Below are 22900 nucleotides of genomic sequence, written 5' to 3'. Positions count from 1 at the left end.
CTAATATTAATGCTACAGAGGAAGAATAAACCACCCCAGTGTTAACTTTCCACCCAGGACCAACTGGAATGTAGAGCTAAAACACTTTCCAAAATACCTTAGCAATGCCTGTTATAATTTCTCCTCCCCACCCCAGATCTAAAAATTCTGGTCTGTTTGGCCACTCTCTTATCACACCTCTGGAGAGGATTTTCCCCTCTGATTGCCTGAATTTGGCCTTTTCTCTTGTCTGTATGCCTGTCTCCTGACTTTTAGGATCAGACCAGAAGCTTGTCCAGAAGGTCTTGCCTTTCCTTTGTAGTCCCACCAATGGATACTCTTTCTGGAAGTGCTGCTGGAGAATGGAGCCTTCTAAATCAACAAATGGACTGAATAATAATGTATTTCCCTTTAAGCAATCATGTTTCATAGCCCATGATTACTGTTGCCCCAGCCATGGATAGTATGTCCCTGGAGGCTCTGCAAAGACAAAAATCTCCAGGGAAGGTGTGGAAGATGGAAGGAAAAGAGTCATTTAGCATCTCTGTGATATCCTCATCTACCACAATGGCTTCCTTTAGCCTCTGACAGTCTGACAGCCCCGTGTTTTCCTGATGGCTTTCTGACATGCTCAGCCCTGTTGTTTGTTTTTATTCCTCTACTGATTTGCTCTTCAAAAGCCCTTTAGGCTTTGCTTAATTAGCTTCACACTGATTTTTAGTATTTGCTTCCGTTTAGTGTCACTTGCTGCTGTTTGGTCCTGGCTTCCCTGTGCAATGCTGAACTGAACAGCACTGGGGCTGCTATTATGCAGCATCTTAGCTACTACTGCTTTTTAAATTTGCTCCTGTGTGCCACTGAGAACTAAGTCAAGAATAGCCTCCCCACTTCTTCCTGCTCCTCTCCTTGCTCCAAGTAAGCAATTGCACAGAGCAGCGTGTTGAACGTGGAGATACTCTGCCTCTAAACTATGTCCCACTGTGCTATATGTTTGTATGTGGGTGGTTCAAGTCCCTTACTACCGTCCGCTGTTCATCACACCTTCGCTGGAGTCTCATGCCATTTTGATCTTTTTCATCAAAGAAGTGAGCCTGCTACTTATCTGCAGCTGCTTGGGCAGGGAGATAGTGTCTTGCAGGGATGTGATTGCATCTGAGTGTTTGATTGCTTCTCTTTGCAGCTTGCTTAAGCTGTCCTGCAGAGCTTGCAGCCAGATGTTTTGGTCTTTCTTTGACTTCTGTAATTCCTTTTATATCAAGATCAAGGTCCAGGCAATTCACCTACGTTTGCATACTGCCCGGATATTTGTAATGCTTGTTCCAGACCAGTGCAGGCTTTTGCTGAACTCGTTAAGCTGCAACCAAGCTGATTTTACAGAAATATTCTATACATAAATATCTTATATTTGATTTGCTTCTGTTAAGGTTTTGGTAGTTATGCCTGAGTCATGTTGCTGTGAATCAGATCACAGCTCTGATGTGTGTCAGGAACCAGAACCTGATGGCCGTGCTTGGGGATTCCTCCCAGGGCTTGGGTTTTGTACTTTTAGGGCCTATCTCATCTGAAACAATTTTCATCAAGGCAGGATTTATCCCTGGCTGAATGCATTGAGCCCAGAGCACCAGAGAAGGCAAGAGTAGGGAGGGCTTTATCGTGGGTTCAACCTGACTTCCACCAACTGCAGTCTGTTGTGTTGCAACAAGCACCCAACATTTCCTTTATCCAACAAACTCGCAGATTTTCCAGCACCATCTTTTGTTTCTGTAACGTTTAGACCTCACACTTCATTCAAAGTGCAAAGCTGTAGAATGACCTGTATTGCGGTCTGGCTACATTGAACTATTTTTACCAAAAGCATACCAGGAAAAAGAAATGTCCCTCATACGCTGTGCACATGACAACAGCTGGAGGGCAGGGCTGGTGATTTGCTAAGCTGGAACTAAGTAGATGCTTTATTAAGGCTGAATGTAGTATTAGCTGTTGAGGAACAAATGATGGATAGTGCTGTTCTGAGACACAGTGACCAGAGAAGACTTGGAGGTCACTAGAGTATCAGATAACCTTTATCTACTTTAACTGTTGAATTTCTAAGAGCATTAAGGGCTTACTTAACCATGGCACTGAAGTGTCTCAGCAAAAAAATCCTGCTCTGTTAACAGGCCTTCCAGTCTGGAGGAACAGCGACTGGAGCAGGATCCAGTGGCTGGAAGCTGGCAGAGAACAGCTGGGGTTTAGAATAAAGTCCTGACCCCTGGAGTGACTTTCTGAGGCAGATTAACCCACTCAGGTAATTTTAAAATTACAAATTAACTTTTCCTACAATCCATTCACGTTCAGCAGGAATTCAGAGAGGTGTTGTGGTTGCACTGTACAGGGTGATGGCGAAGATCCAAATGGCCATTTCTAATCTACTCTGTGCGGGCTCAGTGACATTTATTAGTTCCTGGCTTGCAGCACAGCTCTGAGCTGACTCCAAATCCTGGCTGGCAATTTTCTCTTAGTGGATTGTGCAGACTGTTTTTCCAGGCACTGGTAGGGCAGGCACAGCAGAGCTTAAGAGTACTCTCTGAGATCCTCCTGTAGTCTCCATTGCAGTTTGAATAGTGAGTTTGCAGAGCTTCAATATAGAAAATGTTGCAAATAGTGCAGGAATTTATTCTGGAAGATTTTATTTTTTTTGCAAAAGAATGAAATTTGCCCCAGTTAATGATGTGTTGAGTATAAATGCACATAATGTCAAAATAATGCATTTAAATAGCTACAAACATACAAAATGCCAGTCAAAAAGAAAATGTAATTTGAAAAACTGGCATAAAAATTAACAGAAAAATACAGATGCAACAGAACTTTCTCCTTGGTAACTCTCAAACTTCATAGCATAATTCAAAAGCTCAGTTCTAAGAAGGTAACACCAGCTCCAGAAACCATGCTGTTGCTGGGAACTAGTTAGTCACCTGAGCATGTAGCAAGTGAAATAAATTGTTGGTTAAAATGGTTTAATCTGTGAAACACTGACATTTTATAGACCAAACTTTGTAGTCCTCTGCTGGTGAAAATGGGGTTTTTGTTACTATGGGAAAATGCCTTGAACAACTGGGCAAAATTGGAGGCGGGAGAAGCTGCTTCTGTTTTGGGGGAGAAAGTGCGTTTTTGACACCATAAATGACAATCTGTGAAGCAACCAGTGAAAGACCTTACAAGGGGGGAAATAACTGTTGATTTATTCCAGAGTAATACACAGAACCAGGATCAATATATCACTATCAAATATATGTGCTTTTTTTTCTTTTTTTTTCTTTTTTTTTTTTTTTTAATACTGACTGTAATGAACTCAAATTCAAAATTCTTGTGAGGGGAAGGAGCCAAAAAAGTTGACTGCAGTAGCAGGAATTTTAAAAAGTCTTCAAATGATGAAGAGGAAGCCAGTTAAAAAGACTTAAAGCAAACAGCTAAATGAGTAAAATCCTTGGTTCTACCATGGAGAGAGAATATTTAAAGCTGCTGTATGAAGGTCTTGAGTCAATAGTCCTTGTTATCTGCTGTCTTGGGAGGTGATTGTTAGGTCAGGGAGTACATCTGGAGCAGTGGAAGGCCAACCAGAGAGAGCAGAGTGTGCTCCATGGCGAGGGACCAGGAGATACTGGGGGGACTGGGGAGCTGAGGTACAGCCAGGCTTCGACAGTGAAAAAAGAGCCTTTGCAGAGCTGCAGGAAGGACTCAAGTTTCTTAGAAACCAGGAAGCCACCCAAAGTTGCTGAACTGAGGATGAAGGTCAAATTCATTCTGCAGGGACACTGGTCTGGGGTTTCCCAAGAGACATTTGTTCTCATTTGTATTCTGACACTATATATATTTAGAGGTTAAAAGGCCTTTTATGAGGCAAATTTTCAGGAAGACATCCAGGCAGCTTTGTCCTGAAGTGTGCACATCAGGAGCAGGGAGGACACATGAAGAAAACAAAGCCATGTGCTACTGCTTGCTGCATGCCAGGAAGGTTCCTTTATTTGCTGTGCAGAGGGAGATGGGACTGAGGGGCTCTCTCAAACCAAAGTGCTGGCAGAGAGGTTTTGGAGCAAATCCATACATAGCCCAGGCTGACCAGAGTCACCCAACGGTGCCAAGGAGTGCAGCAGTGAAGCCGTTCGGCTACTAACAGGCTTGTGCTTTAATGCCTAAAGCAGTCTTTCAGGGATGCAGGAGTGTGATGTCAATGAGTGAAAGGAGTCCTGGATTGATTTAGGAACCAGAGTTAGTATTCAAAGAGCCTCAAATTGTTAGAAACAACAAGGTAGAATAATTTTATTAGATACTTGAATGAACAGAATATATTGGGGAAGAGTTTTATTTGGCTCTTAGAGAAGGAAGTCAAAGCTCAGAAGTGTGTCTGGGCTCTCTGAAAGTGTGAGTGAGCTGGTGGGCCAGGGTGATGTACAGTTAGTACACTGGTACATGAGGGTTCTCATGTCTTGAGCGAGTTCCCTCACCAGTGACCTGCAAGAAAACTAACTTTTCAAGGGGTGAAGAGGCAGGCTCATAGATTAATAACTGTTTACAGGAGTATTGAGCCCATTTTCACAGTGGCAGTGGATGCCAGTGGCAATGTACAGGGGTCTGTGCTGGTATTCATGCCAATCAGTGCATTCATAGAGGATGCTGAGAAGACTCTGAATAGTGAGCTGGCAAATTTGTAGGGAAAAATTATTGAGGAGAGCCAAATGTAGGCCTGAATGCAAGAAGCTGAAGAGGGTCCCATGATGCTCATGCATAAAGTGGCAGATTACACTCAATTCAAATACACGTGAAGCCAAATTCAGCGAATGTGTGCAGGGTGTCAATAGTATCTTTTGCAGCTGGCATTGGAGCTGACTGGAGGAAGTACAGAAATTCTGGCAAGGAGGCCAGAGCTGGCTTCTCTATAAAGGATGGCATAGGGGGTAGAGCCCAGCTTGGGATGGAGTGAATCGAAGGGAACGTAGCAGCCATCTGTGGCAGAGAGAGAGGAAATGTTTTGCCAATTCCCACTTTGTGAGAAGTGGGTGCACGGATGGATATGATCCATTCACATCTATTTGTGAGTCCACCTTCACATGATGCTAAGGGTTGAAAGCAGAGTGTGTTCCAAATGGGATTAGATGAGTTCATGGCAAAAATCAGGGTTCAGAAAGTTCAGTCCAGGATGGAGTCTTCAACATTTCCAGTGATGACTGAGTCAGAACTGTCTGGTGTGTCCTGTTTGTGAATAATCGGCAGGAATTCAGTTACGCAAAATCATTGACATGATTCAGGCACAGATGGGGCATAATAGCAGGTGAGACTGGAGAGGACACAAAAAGGTTGCTTATTTTGTCTGTATGGAAGGCCTCTCTGCTCACTGCTGCCAGCACAGGTGATCCCTGAAGCTGTTATCATATTGAGATTGGTGATAATGCTGGTTGCTCTGCTTGATTTTTTGTGTTTTGCAGATTCTCATGCCTTCTTTGCAGAGAATACGTTTATTAGAATAGAAGCTGTCTCTCCTCTCTCATCCCTCCTCTCTCCTCCTTTAAGCCCAGGTTTTGCTATAATTCTGCACTGGCCACAGATAACGTGTGTAAAATTCAAACACGAAGAATTTTTTTTGGGAAATACAGGCTGTGAAATTTGGCTTATAAATGAGCACAAACTACACCCTTAACTGTGGCCTCCTTAGACGGGCTTAGAAAGTTGCTAATCCCCATCTGCCATAGAGGTAAATGGCCTGAGGAGACTTGGACTCTTCCCATTACATCTGGGTTTTGTGCTTCCATGTGTGATAGCACTGAAACAATTTGCCTCTCCTGTAATTAATTACTCTTGTGTACATGTCTTACCTGCTCTTTCATATGAAAAATCCCCCTTCTCCTTGACCAGTCCAGGTCTTTCTGGAAATGCCTGGGCTTACCTGGAACCAGACCTAGGTCCAGTGTTGTAGACTTCAGCCTGAGCAACAAGGTGCTTTTCTCATCCCCCCTATGCCAGAGACCTGCAGGGCAGGAGGCTGTGTTAGGGACATGCTTTGTTTTCAAGTGGTTTCACCATTCTCCACTCCATTGACCAACTCTGTCAACAACTCTCTTTGTGAGATCTCTGCTCCAGGAGACAGCCACAGCAGGTTGCACCAACCATTCCCCTGTTTAAAACCCCTCAAACTCTGCTGCGTGATGCTGAATTTGAAATTGGCGTGTACAGCTCAGGAAAGAGCCCTTGCAGCCATCAGTGATTCTTCAAATCCATCAGCTCTATGTGCAGCAGCAGCAGCTGCAGCCAAAAAGCCAGCAGTATGTGGGGCATCCTCTTGGAGACAATAGGCATCATTTTGCAACTCCCTTGCACCCTATGTAGCTCTGGTTTCTGCATCTCAAGTGAGAGAGAGGTACAGAGAAACAGTTAAAGTGATCAAGGGAATGAAACAGCTGCCTTATGAGACCAGGAAACCTGAACTGAAGTTTGCAGAAGAGAAGGTGGTAAGAGGTTTGCAATGTCGCTGAGGTTTATATCACAGAGGTGGTAAGATGAAGGCAGAGCTGTCATTCACCAAATCCCACAGTACTAGAAGTATGTGCACTTGATGAATCTAGGAGAGTAGTTTAAAGCAGATTTTAAACTATTACACAGCAGGAAGTGAGAGTGAGGGACTTGCTACCAGAGGAGGCAGAGGAAAGACAGTAACATCAGGGTCAAAGAAGGATCAGAAAACTTCAGAGGCAACAGGTTCATGAGCAGAGACTGAAGACAGAATCCAGGGACATCTCTGACATGTCTGATACAACTGTGGATGCTGGGGAAGAGCAAGCGGGGTGCCTGCAGAGTGGCTAGGCTTGTGTGCATCTTAGAGAGCAGCTCCTTTTGCTTCTGCCAGAAACAGAGCCCTAGGCTAGGTGAACATCTCTGATGCATGCAGGGGAGCTCCCAAGGTTGGAGCTGTAAGAGCCACAGGGGCTGGCACAGTCGCTCAGTTTGCTTTGCTTTCAGGGTGGTGCTCACCTCAGCCAGAGGATCAGGAAGAGCATGTGCTTCTGGGAGGCTGTCGTGAGCAGCATCTCAGTTGGAGACCGAGAAAGGGGATCTCTACACCTGCTGGGGCACTGCCCTGGAAAACCACTTTTCCTTTCATACCAAATAACTTGCAAGTATTTCTGTCACAGGACCTCTCAGCCACTCTCACAGAGGAAAAGCAAGATTTGTTTGAAATACTGTGCTCTTAACAAAGTACCCTGATCCTGGGATGAGGATAAATACTGTTTTCTTGTAGGAGCAGACACAGTTGGAAAGCTAGAACCAAAATATTTATCAGTGATGAAATCTTTGGATCCTCAGTTTTTAAAAGCTGATTTTAAAACTACCTTATTAGATGCTAAACTTCTGCACAAAAGTAAAATAATTTGGGAGAGCTCTGGCAGTTTTCTCTACTGCATTTCAGTACGAGCTGCTCTGTTCTGGAGGGAAAGCCTTACTCATTCAGCCCTCAGCAGCATCCTCGCTCCAGTTGTCGAGGACCTCACAGCACTGATGGGGATTTGGCCCTTATCCAGAGCTGAAATCAGCCTTGTAGGCAGCGAGTGTGCGTGCGTGTGCATTTGAGTAGGTTGTTCTCCGACTCCCACATTTGGCTTCTCTCTTTGGATAAATTAATGCTGCAAAATTTTGCTTGAATAGGTTTGCCAAGCACGTCCACGATGGTAGACCATTACCTGCAGCCTTACCCTGTGTGCACAACAAAAGCCAGCAAGAAAAAGCCTTTTCACCATGGCTCACAGTGTTTGAGATGGCACCTTCACTGTGCTCACAGCAGCTCTCTGCTGTGAGTGTAACGGCCTTGTCTGAGATCTTGCTGGAATAACCCATCATTCCTCTGTGAGTACTGCTACAGAGAGAGGCTGAAAGCAAAGAGAGAGGACACAGAGAGGAGGAAGTACATCAGGAACAGCATTTACTTTGTAGATTTTACAGCTTTTTGATGTGTCCCTGCAAGCAGGAGTCTCTGCCCTTCCCTGCCCCTCCTCCCTACCCTGTAGACCTGCGGTCCTCCAAAGCTGGCACAAGTGGGTTTGTGGTCATAAGGTGACATGATCTGAGAAATTACTCCTACTGCAAAATTACTACTTTTTGGCACTTATTTTTCATCTGCGCCACCTCCCCACAGGGGTATGTTTCCATGGTCTGTCCACCACTGTTCACAGGGCAGTGCAAGACCAGCTCTTTCACTCAGACCCCTGGCTTTTATGGCCTCAGGTATTTGCCTAGCTCAAACACCAGTGGCTACAGCATTTGCTCACTCTCCATCTTTGTATCACCATTGTTCAGTGTGTTCTTCCTGGGAAGATGCTCTCCAAAGCACACACACAGTATGAGTCAGCCTTGACTTGGCAGACAGTGGGTGGGTGCAGGGTCTGGGGTGGGGACTGGACCCTCTGTTGGCTCATTTTCTGATGCTGCTGAGTGCAGGAGTTTTATTCCATATTGTGGTCCCTGCAGTCTACATGGCCTGTGGCAGCAGGTTTGTTCATCTTTAATGTTGCTATTGTCACTACCTAAGCCATGGATAAGTTGCATTTTAAATTGTATCTCATATCAGCTACATTTTGAGATGAACTGTAGATTGTATAGGAACATGGTAGAACACATAATGCCTGTGTGCTCTACAGAAACCCAAGGTGGAAGCATGATGCAGGAACCTGCCGCAGCAGGCTGCCCTCTGCGTGGGAGGGAGCAAGAGGGAGAGTGTTTGATTGTTGAAGGAGAAAGGCTGCTTGGGCAGCCTTTGTTTTGGAAGTTATGTAAGGAGATTCTGAGTGCTGCTTAAGTGCTTGGCTGACTGGTTTGTCCTAACAGAAGTGCCGGCGCATTCTCCTGTTTTGTGAGCTCTCAGGAGATTCCTGGGAGTTTGGGCTGCGGTGCTGAACTAGAGTGTTCAGCCGGTAGGCCTGTTGTTGACTCTGATGATGATGAAAAGACAGGATCCCATTTGCACGTGAATCCTTGATGTGCAAGGACGGTAGCCCAGGATTGGGAGCTCCTGGACATGGATCCTTCTGCTTGAGATCAGACGTTCCTGGGATAAATCAGGTGGGCAGAGTCCTCGGGAGGTCATCTGGTCCATAGCTATAGCGATATATGTCAGGGTATGTTAATCAAAGGTTGTGCTTTTATTCAATACCTATCTCTGAAGCTTCTGAGTCTTTGGACAAGAACCCCTCCTCCCTGAAGGATGACCAGTAACTGCTTTTCTTTCCTAGACTGTCATCCCTGCACTGTCCAAAATCTAGCCATTACTGCTGAACACATCAAGGACAAAGGCAGAGTTATGAATCCACTCTAGCACAGAGATAAGACTCAGTATAATTAGAAACTTTTTATGTGGAGAAATGAATCAAAGCTTCTTCTACTCCTGGGATGTTTTAACTCTTCACAGCTTCTATTATTAGTTGTAGAACAATTTTTTTTCTCAGTTTCAGGCTAGGAAAACCTGCAATAAGAAGGAAGTCCATGCTGAACTGACCTTGCTGAACTGCTTGGACCTATGGACAAATGAGTGACGTGGAGCATGGCACATATCTGGGGACATCTGTGGGCTGTCTTATGGAGGACTGGAAAGCAACTGTGAGACTGCAAAGCAAGTATGTCATTTGGCTTGTGGAAGCAGCTACAGCACTTTGTCCATCGGGGACCAAACTGGGAGCACTGGATTTTATTACTTTCTCAATAATATTCCAGTTGTCTTTATTGCAGAAGGCCAGGGCATTGCATTGACCAGATAGCATGGAGTCTCAGGTTTTGTTTAGGCTTCAGCTGGTTTTAGCTGCGTTTAACAGTATGGTTACTGACAGGTTGGTCAGTAACTATTGCCCAACTTGTCGTAGCTTGGGCTCTATGGACATGTGCTAACGGGCTGGTGAACCTAGACAGTGCTGTGTAGCAAACAACAGCCCTTTGCATTAAGTGAGGAGGCTACTGGGCAACTTCCAAACTTCAGCTGGGAACCAGCGGGAGGACACTGTTACCAAACACATGAGAATTAATTCAAGCGTGCAGAAGACTGAGGAGAAAGAAATCACTGCCGTGAGTGGCAGACTCTTCTTGGCAATGACTTCAGGGTGCTGATGACTTGTCATAACCCTGTTCTGCTTGAGGAAGTCCTGACCTTTCTCCGCTGTGGAATTACCAGAGGCAAATTGTGCCTGACCCATTTGATTGCCTTGTGTGAAGGGACAACAGATGAGACCAATGGATATTGCATACCTTGGTGCACTTCAGTGGAGAGAATAACAGGACATGACACATCCCTCTTGTTTTTGGAAGTTCACATACTTGAAAATAACCTTACCCTGTTGTGAGTACCTTGAGAGGGTTCAGACAAGAACTGAGAGCTGAGGAAATACTAGAAATAAGATAGCATCTTCTTTCTGTGGGGCAAACAAACTGTACTATCTATGCTCTAATTTCCTGGACAACTTGGTTTTCTTCTGAGAACACCTGCACTCAAAGCACCATGTTGTGAGCAAAGGGGGTCTAGCTGGGCAGAACCACAGCTGCACTGGCAGTGTGAGTGCTGAGCAAAGTTTGGTGCTGCTGGATATTAAATGACTGCCTTTGAGAGAGGCACATCTGGGTGCCAAGTTGAAGGGGGAGAATATATCTCCTCATGTCATAGGGCACTGTGAAAATTCCTAACCGCCCTGATATTTCTGAGATGTACTTCTCCAGGTGATGAGTGCAACAGATAAATGCAAGAGGAAGCAAAAGATTCCATATTCAGAGCATGGTTTGATGTGTAGTAAACAAGCCCTCAGGCCGTATGCTGAATGATGAAGAGGCAGACTGCTCTGAACAGTGGAGTAATGCAGCACAAAACAATGTATTGTGTAGCTGTCCAGAAAAGACTGGTTAATTCATCTGGAAATGAAGATGTGGAGCGCAGACAGTGCACTATGTCAGTGTGAAGTTGGTGAACACGGCGGGTGCTGAGCTCCACAAAGGAGCCAGCATAGCTGAATGAGAGGTGTGCTGGGCAGAACAGACAGGGGCTGCTCAGAGCAAACTGGCTGCAAAGACCAGCAGGCAGGAGGGGTTCCTCCAGTCTGAGCTGCAAGCATCAAGGAGTTTTGATGTGTTATCAAGGGAATCTGTTGTGCCTGGAAATGTAGCAGTGGTGTTTTGGGTGTGATCATGCCTTGGAAGAAGTCTGGGATGGATGGTCAGCCCTTGTATGCTGTATTCAAACCTAGAAAAACAAGGGAACAAACACTAATAGCAACATATGGGCCCAGTCTGGTTTCTGTGATAGAGGTTATACCCATCCGGACTTTTCCTTCTCTGCAGGACCACATGAAACACTGCTGTGCCCTGGAGCTGACTGGAGAGCACTGACTCTCCTTGAAAAATGCAAATTACCCTTGTTGTTTCTATGTCTTGTCAGGCTGTATAAAGATGGTTTAAGTGTATTCCAAACCACCATGTGAATTGCTCTCTGTATCTGCTCTGCCCTTCCCACCACTGTTTACCGTCTGCATCAGGGATAAACACAGGAGAGTGTTAGACTAAACTCAGACCCACTGACTTTCCTTATTCATTTGATTAGGCCTGTTAATACACCTCTGCTGATTGACATTAATTAGCTGTTAATCTTTCCAGGTTCTCCTGTATCAGCCCTCCCAGGACTTCTGGATAAAGCCTCAGATGACAGGGCTGTGCCTGCACTACACAGCTCCACTGGACCTGAGCAATGCCCAAGGTTTGTACCAGCAGCAGATGCTGACCATCCAGGCACAGGTTATTGCTTTTATCAGCTACATTACCCAGCAACCTGGACATGCTTCCTGCTGCACTGCTCAGCAGTGCTGCCTATTTACCATTTAGCTCTGAAATGGCAATAACGAGATTACCTGATATAAAGCAAAGCTCCACCAGCTTTCCTGCTTTGGCTTTCCTCCTCCTGTATGCACAGAGGGCTCTCTCCCAGGAGGAGTCAGCAGTGGATTTGCTGCTAGAGATTGTGCTCAGTCTGGCTTTGCCTATATCCTTCAAAGAGAATCACTATGAGAAAGGAAGAGCTGTTAGTTTAATCAGACTGTTTATCCCTTCAAAGTGAGCAGTTCACTTGGAGTAAGTAGGGGAGCTCATTGGGCTCAGCTAACAGTAGCTTATTACACCGATTTGTGCTTCCGGACATGGCTTCACCTTTCTCCTGAAGGTGCAGGGAAGTGGTGGGTGAGAGGTGTGCTTGGTCCAGACATGCAGACCAGGGGTATAGCTGTTAGTGCAAAAACTGCAGTTATAGAGGAGCCTGGAGCTGTGAGAGTATTTGGGAGAAACACATTAATAGTCTGTGCTAGGCAATGAGCATCTGTGGGATTGACAGCCATCAGGTTTTATGGATCAGGACTCATGGGTCCTCACAGGGAGAGGGCTGGGTGCTGCAAGGGTTAGCAGTGAGAGAAGCAGTAGTGGCAAGCTGGGTCTGGTGCTTCTGACCTGAAAGTGGGTAGTTGTGGAGAAGAGCTGGTGGTGGCTCCATTGTGCACAAGGACAGAGTATGCTCAGATTTACTCTCCTAGCTTTGGATTGTCTGTTCCTGCTTGAAAACATGGTGCAAGTGGCACTTCTGATGGAGCAAGATGAGTTTAAAAAAATTCTCTGCTATGGTTAACTCCCAGGTTGAGAAACAATTCCTGAAAGCAGGTGTGATGGCAAAAGGGGAGGGCAGTAGTAGGCCCTGCCTCAAGGGAGGCACTTGTGCAGCCTGTGTTCCTTGCGCTGTGGTGATGGAGTCAGTGTGCTGCAGTTAAATTGCTGATTCTAGTACTTGCACAGGATCTTGTATAGTAACTGCACTGTTGTTCTGTTGCAGACATGTGGAAAATTACCCTGCTGAAATGACAGTAATCACAGCATGCAGGATGCATACTTGCAAGCACAGCATGCAAAGTCTGACCCTTCCAGGTAAGGACATGCTACAGTTCTCTTGCACTTGCTTATGAGTATTTAGTACCTGCACATTAGCAGCACCAGTGAACACTTTTTATCGTATACTGGGACTTACAATTATTAAGTCCTGCACAAAGAAACAAAAATGTTCCGTTTCCCAAAAGCAGCTGAGACGCCAAGTGTGGGACTGGGGCTCTGGGCACCTGTAGTGTGTAATGTCTTCTTCTCTCTGTCTCTTTGGACTTAATGCAATTTGCACTATACAGATCATTAACACAAATGTGTTGGTCAAATCTCTGTGACTAACTAGAAATTGAGATTTTATTCCTCCCTTCCCTCCAGTAAGCAATCATAGACCCCATGCCCAAAGCTTATTAGCGATCCAGATCGCACCTGTATAACCCTTGGTGAGTTCCTGAAGCGTGTGTGTTGATGATGAAAAGCTGATTTATAAACCTCCTACTTACAAATTAATTCTCAAGCACAGACACTTAGGTTGACCTGAGAAACCAGCACTGACAAATACCTTTCAAGCCCATTATTTGCTAAATCTACTGCTCTCTCTGGCATCTGCACTGGGAAAAAGCTCCATGTTAGAAAACATACAAATGGTAAAAGTAAAAGGGATAACTCTTCATTGCTTAATATCTGAGATTGCAGTTATTACCATCCTTTTAACTTGCGGTCTGAGGTAGCAGCCAAGCCGGTGGAAGGTTGTTCCTGTTCCTGGTGCCACCACCTCCCTTGCTGAATGTCTTATTCCATGGTTGTGGAGGAGCTCTGGCAGAAATGAGGCATGTGCCACAGAGGGGCAGCTGGCAAGTTCTGGATGCAGCTCTTGGGGTAGATTCTGCAGGGCAAGAGATTTGCTTACAAAAATAAAAATCCTCAAAACAGCAAAACAGACAAATTTGAGGGAAAGAAGTCAAGAAACTAAACAAGAGGATCCCGTTCAGTGACATGAATTTGCCAAAACTGCAATAAATAGACAGGCAGAGCTGAAGTGTGAAGTGTGGAGGTGTATTCCCACTTGTAATTATAGAGAAACAAAAACACTTTGTCATCCTTGTGGGAGAAAGCATCCTTATGAAATGCCTAGCATCCACCTTGTTTCTGCGATTAATACGCTGGATATTTACATGTTAATGCAACACATCTTTGCTCAGACCATCATAATGCCATTAAAAATAAGTAAATGTGTTGAAAGGATTGTTCAAAGTAAAATTTCAAGTAGTGGATAAAAAGAATCCCTGAAAAAAGATACCCAGGAAAAATGGAGAAGGCGAGAGGTGGTGGACACAAGCTGCATTAAGGGAAGATTGGACTAGAAATAAGAAAATCATTCCTATGCAGAGGAGTAGTTGGGGCCCAGGAGAAGATAATTCCTCCCAGATTTTTGTTCAGCCCCACCATATAAGCACGTATATAAACTTCAGCACAGCATGGCTATTGTTATGGTATCCACCTTCCTCCGTATTATTTTAGAGCTGTTACCAAGCTATTTGTTCCCTAATCCATGTTTCTGAAATGCGCTCTTCTTACGCGGGCTCTGTGCATGTGTCCTCCCTAAATTGAAGCCTATTATTTTTTAAAGACTATTTCTCCCAATTTGTCAATGTTATTTTGATTTCTAATCCTGGCTTCTTAAGTTGATCCACCTGCAGATTTAATAATAAAAGTCTTCTTGCCATCAGGAAAGTCAGGTGTGAAACACTGAATAATGCTAGGCCTCGGCCAGATTTTCTCTTGATATATTTTACCACTTTGAGCTAAACTCCCAAGTAGACTCCTGACTCCCAAGTAGATTTTTTTTTTGTTAGTAGTAGACAGTTTTGCACTTTGTTTTAGAGAGACTTAACTTAGATGACTTTGTTTACCTCATCTATAGGAATGTTATACAAGACGGTGTCAAAAGCTGTATGGAAATGTGGCATCCTCTCTGGGATGGTGGGAGGATTCTTGGAGAAAACAGCTGAATGCTTTGGAGCTGCAGGTCTAGATAAAAGTCATCAAGCCAAGCTAGTACGAAAGACAACTTCCTAATCTGTTAGTTCTTTCATTTGTGAAGATTTCACCATTCTGCCACTGGAGTGAATTGGAGTAGCTCCCTTTTGAGTAAAGGCTGTAGCAAAAAGAGCCTCATAGTTCTGACTGTCCCCTTTCAACAGCATTTCTGCATGGAGAAGTGCTGGACCCCTCTTTGCCATCACCCTCTGCCTCCTGTCATGGCCTCATGCAGCAGTCTTGGGTGCCTCTGGGGTCTTGAGGTGGTGTCTTGTTTGGAGCCTGGAACCTTTGACTTTGTGCTCAGTTCCCTGTGATGTTCTTAACTGTCCATCCCAAGTATCTGGAAGTGTTTTTCCTTTCTTTTTCTTCTGTCCTGTGCTTGAAGTCAATGCAGAGTTTCTAGTTTTGAAAAGCTGATCTTTTGCTAAATTCCTTCTGCTGCTCACTAATCAGAATAGTTTTAAGTTGCTGTTGTTTCTTTAAGTAACCACAGGTTCTCTTTAGCATCTGTATAGTTTTCCCTTCCGTGGGCTCTTTCTCACCAATCTTCCCACTTTACGAAGTAGCTGGTTTTTTTTTCTTGTTTTTCTTCCATTTTGGCCAGATAGAAAAACTTCAGCTTTTTGGGTTTTGTTTGTCTGTTTTACCTTTTGGATAAGAGCTGTTCTGCCAATGCAGTTATAAAACTTGCCAAGCAATCAGTGATCTACAGAATCCCTGTCAAGCAATTCTGAGGAGCTGAAATCCCTTGCTACCACCAAATACTGCTTTTTGGAAGCTATTGTGAACCACTCGTTAAAATGGCTGGTCTGTTTTCTCTTCCTAGCTGAATTTCTGTATGCCTCTGCTGTAGTAGCACTCATTTTTCCTTCTTTAATTCTTATTCAAAGGCTATTTCCTCCTGCAGTCTCATACTCAGTGAATCTACCTGTGCTCTTGGGATCCTCCTTTTTCTCCTTCTTTGCCCTTCGTGAATAAGCTATACAGTGGGATATTAATATTCCAGACAGAAGTTATCCCAACAAACCTGTTATGCCAATTAAATCAGAATTTTGCTTTGTATGAAGAATTTGAGCTCCTCCCATTTGTTCTGTTTCTAATGTTTGCATACACAGATTTCTAAGACATTAAGCATGCTGTCCACTATTGTCCTTGTCCTCTTATGACCTATAAATGGTTCAAAAGCCATCCTGAAATCAGTATGGTTTCTTGCTTGTCAAAAGGTTGTTTCAGAACGTTACTTCTCTGGTGGTTAGAATCCTATTAATCTTCAGTCTATGTTCTAGGCAAATTTATATTTATTTATTCTTGTGCCAATTTGTGCTTTGGATTAAATGGCTCTTCTCTTTCCATGGTGTTTACTTCCCTGTCATGTTTATAGCAAGCGGTTCTGCCTCTTCTTAGACTTTGCTTTGTTGCACTGAACCAAGTTCTGTCATTTCTGATGGACTTACGTTTTTGAGCAGAACTCCTTAGGATCAGTGTCTAAACATGCAGCTGTTTCTTTCCTCTGCTAAATTGCACCAGAGTGATGTTATTCCAGACCTCAAGATCAGGCAGCCTTTCTTGTGCAATAACTTTATTCCCCTTTGTATTGATGATGCTTCAACAATTTGTGATAATTCCTGCTGGAATCACTCAATGAAGTATTAACTCTTAGATGGCTATTTGTTAGCTGATCCATTGCCTGCTAGTAGAAATTAGTATCAGGCTCTGGGCGCTTTGAGGCAGGTTTGCCATGAGCAGGTGAGCAGGGGCTCCAGGAGAGAGGATTGTGCTTGATGTCCTCTGCTTGCTGTGAAAAGGGGCAGTGCTGGACACTGCCCCAGGCTGCGGCTTGGGGGTGGGATGTAGGTAGCATACTCATTGGCAGCTTCCAGGAGCTCCAGGAGCAGGAGCTCAGGTGGGCTTGGTCTGTTCCAAGGCTGTGGCTTGAGGTGACAGAAACCAAGCAGTAATTCCACAAAAGGATGTTTTTAAATAAGGCAATTTTAGCTTCATCTGTAAAACTCGGCAGATGCTGGAGATGAGAAGTCTGGCTTGACCAAACACAAGTGTTTGCTGTTGTCCTCCCAGGGCTGCTTTCACAACCAGGAGGAGTGTTAGAAATTAACAGGCTGAAGCTGTGTCAGGAACTAGGCAAAGAGGTTTAGTGTAGCCATGAACAGGCAGGCTGCTCTCCTGTCCCAGCAGAGCACACCCCTGATGGTGCTGGCTGGTCCTGCTGGTGTGATGGGCATGATGTGCATGCCAGGCTTGGGCTGCACTGCAGCGCTACTCCCTGTTCTCCCCACTCTAGTCTCTCCAATGTGGCTGGCCCCACACACTGTGTCCACCGCCACGGGCTGCACCTTGGATGTGGAACACGTGGTCTTGCATCCTGTCCTCCTGCGGTGGGTCTCGAGTGGTGCTGGATGCTGATGTTTAGGCACTGCAGCCACCTGGCAGTTCTGACCCATGACTGGTCAGCATTGGGTTAAGCCACCTGTGTGTGTGTGTGCAGGGACAGACATCTCCATATGGGTGCTGAATGACTTCTTGGTCTTGACTTCTTTCACAGTCGCTTGAGATTGAAATGTGCTTCAGCTTGCTCTGGGCACCTCTTATTTGACAGGTGAATTGCTCTGGTTCAAAAAAATATAAAGGCAGAGCTGGCCAGAGCTTTGTGGTGATCTGTCTTGATCTACTCTTGCAGCCAGCTTTCTAAGGGAACTGAGAGGCTTTTAAACTCAAACAGGCGAGGTTTTATTGTCATATGAGCTTATGAGTCCTTAACAGAGATATCTCAAAAAGACAGATCAGATCAAGTAGGACTGAAAAAGGGTTTATTTAACTTTCCCTGCCCACATGCAGAAAATAAAATTGCCTCCAGGCTTGTCTTTAGTTGTCCGACTTTCTGAGGTGTGAAAAATTTTGAATGGTCTCCTTTGAGTCCAGGGACATTTCTCCCTCTTCCAGTAGTGTATGCTCCCTGTGTGCTCTTGTGGTGCAGATGTCCTAGCACCTCCTGTCATGTCTGCTGAGCCTAGCCAGCTCTGAAATTCCTTGTGTCAGGTTGGGCAGAACCTCTGTGATAGCCTGGATGATGCCAACTGACATTAGTACTGGAACACGGTCCTGAATGCATTTAATTTACTAGTACAAAGAGACACCTTAGCTGGGTGAGTGGTAGAGCTGGGCTGGTGAAGGGTGTGGTGCCAGGTGTGGGAATGGTGCCTGCTGCACAGAGCATGGTGTGTTCACAGCTGGGAGAAGTGTGTGGACGGCACAGGCTCCTCAGACATAGGCTCTTCCATATGGAGGCGGGCAGCTGACAGAGTCACAGCAAGGGTTTGTGGACAGGGATGCACACAAGAACTGGTTCTTTCAATGTATGTGACTTCAAGCATTTGTGTCCTCTAGGACATAAATCCAGCATCCTTGGCTGTGCCGGGTGGGAGCACACAAACTCCTGCTTGGCTCAGCTCTGGGTCCAAACATGCTGTGGCGATGCTGCCTGGAGAGAGCTGCTGTCTCCGAGCGGAGCAGAGCTGAGCAGGGGGTAATTTTGATCGAGACAGCCCATGAGCTCAGCTTTGCTGGCTTGAGGGCAGCAGTTCTGGTGCTTGGCTGTTTCTCTGCAATTGGCTGAAGCCATGTGTGCTACTCCCCAGTTCCGGGAAGGGGATGGTGCCTTTGCAGCTGTTTGTTCTTGGGAACTGACAGTCCCAGGAAAGCTGCCAAATCTCTGGCTGATGGATGAGCCCCTCTCAGAGCCTGAAAACCTCTCAGACAAACAGAGCAGAGCTCTTTAGGGAGCTGCATGTGGGGATAATTCAGAGTGAGGGGGCAGAACTGAAAATGGGAGCACTGTAAAGGGTGATGACAAAAATGCCTCTTCACATGCATAGAAGTCCCCAGTGCTGTGCTGGGAAGAGAGTTCAGGAAACTGGAATTACTGGCCTGAGACAGGGAGAATACAAAAGGAGTTAAGACATGGTGAAGATGTATGGTCCTGACATGATGGGGAAGCAATATGCCTTAAGAACAGGCATTAAAACAAGCAAATTCAGAATGAAGAAAATGAAATTATTCCTGTTACAGCTGGAGATATGGGGAACTTCTGGCCACAGTGTGCCATTAAACTAAGTGACTTGGGAGTTAAGTAAGGTGTGACATATCCTCTTTCAGGCACCACCTCAGGATGAGATGAAGGCACAAAGAGAGCATGCTCTTCCACAGCTGTTGCAAAATCTATGGGCTGGATTCAGTCCTTGTGTGTGGCCAATAACACATAACTGTGGACAGCAAATGTGTCTATGTGAGACCTGAGCTTCCCTAGGACTTGGTGGGTTTGGAGAGCAAATCACCCCCCAGGGTCTGTACTGTCTTCACTGGAGACAACTGCTTTATTGGAGGCACTTTATTGCAGATACCTAAAAGGAGATGTCTGCAACGTGGAGCTGAGCAGATGACGCAGATGTGGACAGTCCCATATTCTGGGGCTGGATGCATGCCTAGTTCTTGGCTTCGGGGCAACCTAGTAAGGTATGCAAGCAAAGTTACTGTAGGAACAAGGATGGGGTGGCATCTCCTGATAAGGAACAAACTGTTGGTCTCAGCTGGTATTACCTGCATGTTCCAAACTGACAGCACTGCTGCGGGGTATGGGACATGTCCTGGCAATGCTGGGCATAGGATACACCGTGCTCAGATATCCCTCCTTGCTCATGATAGCACAGCAGCTTATAGGGATCACTGCCTGCTGATCATCAGCCAGGGCAGGATTTTAGTCCTCTGCAGGCACAAATTATAACCATCAGCCCACAGTCAGAGGTTCCTGGTCACAGCAGGGCAGTTTTTAGCTAGAAATGATGGGTTGGGTCAAAAACTGACAAGCAAAATGGCTCTCCAGCCCATGGAAATGGATGGAGGTGGTGGTGAAAGTGGACTTAGACACCTAGCCAGAGATATGCGTTCAAGCTCTGTGCTCTGTGTTCTTCCTTGCTTGGCTTTTGCTGTGTGCTACCCTTGAGATCCCGCAGGGACACGAGGCTTGTTCTTGCTCCCTAGCAATGCTCTGAAACGGCTCAGAGCCCGTGGCCTTGTGGAACATAGACAACAGCTTGGGTCCCTCAGCCCTAGTGTTTCCAGTTCTTATTTACATGTTTTACTATTTAATGAATAGTTCTACAGCTAATTACTGATAGGACTATTTATAGCAGCCTAGTTCTCCCTAATAGGTCTGTTTGCTGCTCCTTGCCTGCATACTCCTTTGATATAAATAGAGAGCCAGGGAGGTTTTAAAGTTGGAAGATACAGTGTGCAATAGGAAATACCAGGGAAGGGGATGAATCACCCCCACGGTCCTGCTGTCCTCTGCTATGTTACACCCTCTCATGTAGACTCAGCCAAGACTGTTATGGGAAGAGGAGCAAGACCTCACTGAGCCTTGCTCTGGGACAAAATCACCAGAGAGATGATTAGCTTGGGGTCCTTGTATGACCAAAGGAGGAGTCTGGACCATTGCCAGCAGCAAAACCAGGAGCTCCAGGGATGCGTGTGAGTCTGTAGTAATGAGACTTGAGTGGGATACAGAGAAGTCTGTGTGGATAGGAGAAGGGAGGTGAGTGAATAAGCTGGGCGAGAGGGATGCACACCTAGGGACATGCAACGTGTGTGGCATTGCTAGAGACCTGGGCAATCTTGCCTCTGAAGGAGCTCTGTAGAAGCAGGGGACTGAAGCAGAGTGTAGGGGCAAGAGTGAGTATTTCTGCCATCACTTTGCATTTATCTGACTGTTAAAGCATGAGCATTTCCTTGCATTGCCTCTGCCTAGCCAGGGGCTGGCTCCCATCATTTGTGAATCCCTTTTGCAACTAAGCTGGAATCCATACTGTGGCTCTGCTCCAGCCTGTCTAAGGAGAGATGGGAGCTTTGATTTATAAAGCTTTCTTGCTTTTGTAAACAACCAGAAGGAAATACTTGACTTAGCATAGGGGTTAGTTGAGGACACTGGATACTAGCAGTCGGTATGGATTCAAAAAGCAGCTGGACAAATTAATGGATGAAAAATGCATCAAGGGCCATTAAACCTGAAGATACCATCTCAGGCTTGGGGAAATCCCTGAGCCAAAGGGTCACTGGGGAATGAGAAAGGATGCCAGGGATGCTCACCCTGCTCTTACAGCCTTCCCTTGCTGTCTGTTGTTGGAAATGGTGATAGGCAGATCAGACATAACAGTGGAGCTCTGCTCTGGATCTCTGGGTGTGCAAAGCATCAGATGAGCTTACACAGACTTTAGAGATAAGTCCCTCCAGCCTTACCAAGGTGTGTCCTAGGGCAAGGAGAAGCATGGGCTTATGAGAGCCCCTCAAGGGGTGGTGGGCTGGAAGTGAGCATGACAGTGACGGGGAGGGAAGCAGGGCTGGGATGAGCAAGGTGAGATGAGAGAGAAACATGCTTCTCCCACATTTCTGGTGCTTCCCTTAAAGAAGAGGGATGCTGCACCAGGTAGCTGTGAGCTTGCTGCATCCCTTCCCTCTGGCTTCTGCCCAGTCTCTGCTCCTCCATCATCTCTAATTCCCCTGCCTGGTTGCCGACAATCTGCAGTATTTCTGCTGGATGTGTGCAGGGCCAGTGGCTGGGCTTGTGCCAGCACCTTGCCCTGCTCAGAACAGACAGCATCAAGGCTCTGCACCATCATTTAAGTCAGGGTTTGATGAGAATGTGACTCAGTTGGCATCAGACCTGCAGCATCAGGCAAAGCCATACAGACAAGGGCAACTGCAGCTCCGCTGGCTCCAAGGTGTGATGCTGGGGTGGAATTGGGAGCATTGCTCTCCCCTGCTGTTCCCACGTGCCTTTGGAAAGGACTGTGATTTGTCCTGCAGTGGTAGCAGTGGCATCACGTCTTTTTTGCATGTACAGAGAAGGGCTGAGGGTAATCTGCTCTGTGCAGCTCCTCTTGCCCCGACACCTCTCACAGCCATTTGCTCTGCAACTCTTGAAGTGTGGAAGCAAGAAGGAGTAACCAAATGCTATCTGTTCCTCTCCTGATATAGATAAACAGGTATCCTAGGCTCCTACTATGGGTTAGAACATTGCGGCTAGCCTGGTCTGTGCCACCCACACTGGAGACTTTCAAAGCTCTGAACAGTGTTTCTTACTGGTGAAATCTCTTTTGGGGTGAGCAAGGGCACACTGCCTAGGATGAGCTTGCTCTGCTGCTCTCTTCTCTCAGTAATGTCTCAAGTGCTGCCCTGCTTTCCCACAGCTGTCCAGGGAACAGCTCAGGGCAGAGTTTTGTCTTAGCTCCAGGCTCCTGCATGTGCTATTCTAGTTAGACATAGATTCACTGGAATCAGCTCTGCAATGACAGAATTTGCTCTGCATTCAAGTCCCAACTTCATTTCAGGACAAGCCTTGAGCTCCTAATTGTCCTCATGCCCTAGCTGCTGTGCAAAGAGAACTGAGGACTGCTAACCTGTGGAGCACCCCACTGCACTTCAGCTGATCCCATGGCCTGGGTAACCTCTGCCAGCATGCACGGCCCCTTGGGGCCTCACTTGCACCTGGCAACACTGCTGGAGAGGGGCTGGTGCTCCTGGACATGTCATCACCTATGTCCAGACCTCCTGCTTGTGGCAGGAGGAAAGCCAGAGCATCAGAGGACAGGGTGAGAGAGGGAGAGAGGGAGAGGCATCTGTGGAGAAGCAGCAGGGCACAAGTTGAAGCTGCGATGGCATCCAGGTGCACTAACCCTGCTGTTGCCCAACACTCAGTGCTCCTCTGTTCTGCTGGAGTCTTGCTCCCCATGTCTGTCCACCTTGGACAGGAATTGAAGTGGGTTTGCATCATGAACAAAACCACATTAGCAATCATCCCAGCCTAAAATTAGCCCTTAATGCAGGAATGGGAAGGGCTTTGCAATGTGGAGCTGAATCAATAACAGCTTTTCTCCATCTCACCATACCTCCCTGTGGCTGTCCT

Source organism: Apus apus, chromosome 27 (assembly GCF_020740795.1).
Source record: "Apus apus isolate bApuApu2 chromosome 27, bApuApu2.pri.cur, whole genome shotgun sequence".
Classification (NCBI taxonomy): domain Eukaryota; kingdom Metazoa; phylum Chordata; class Aves; order Apodiformes; family Apodidae; genus Apus; species Apus apus.
Note: the sequence above shows the minus strand (reverse complement) of the source record.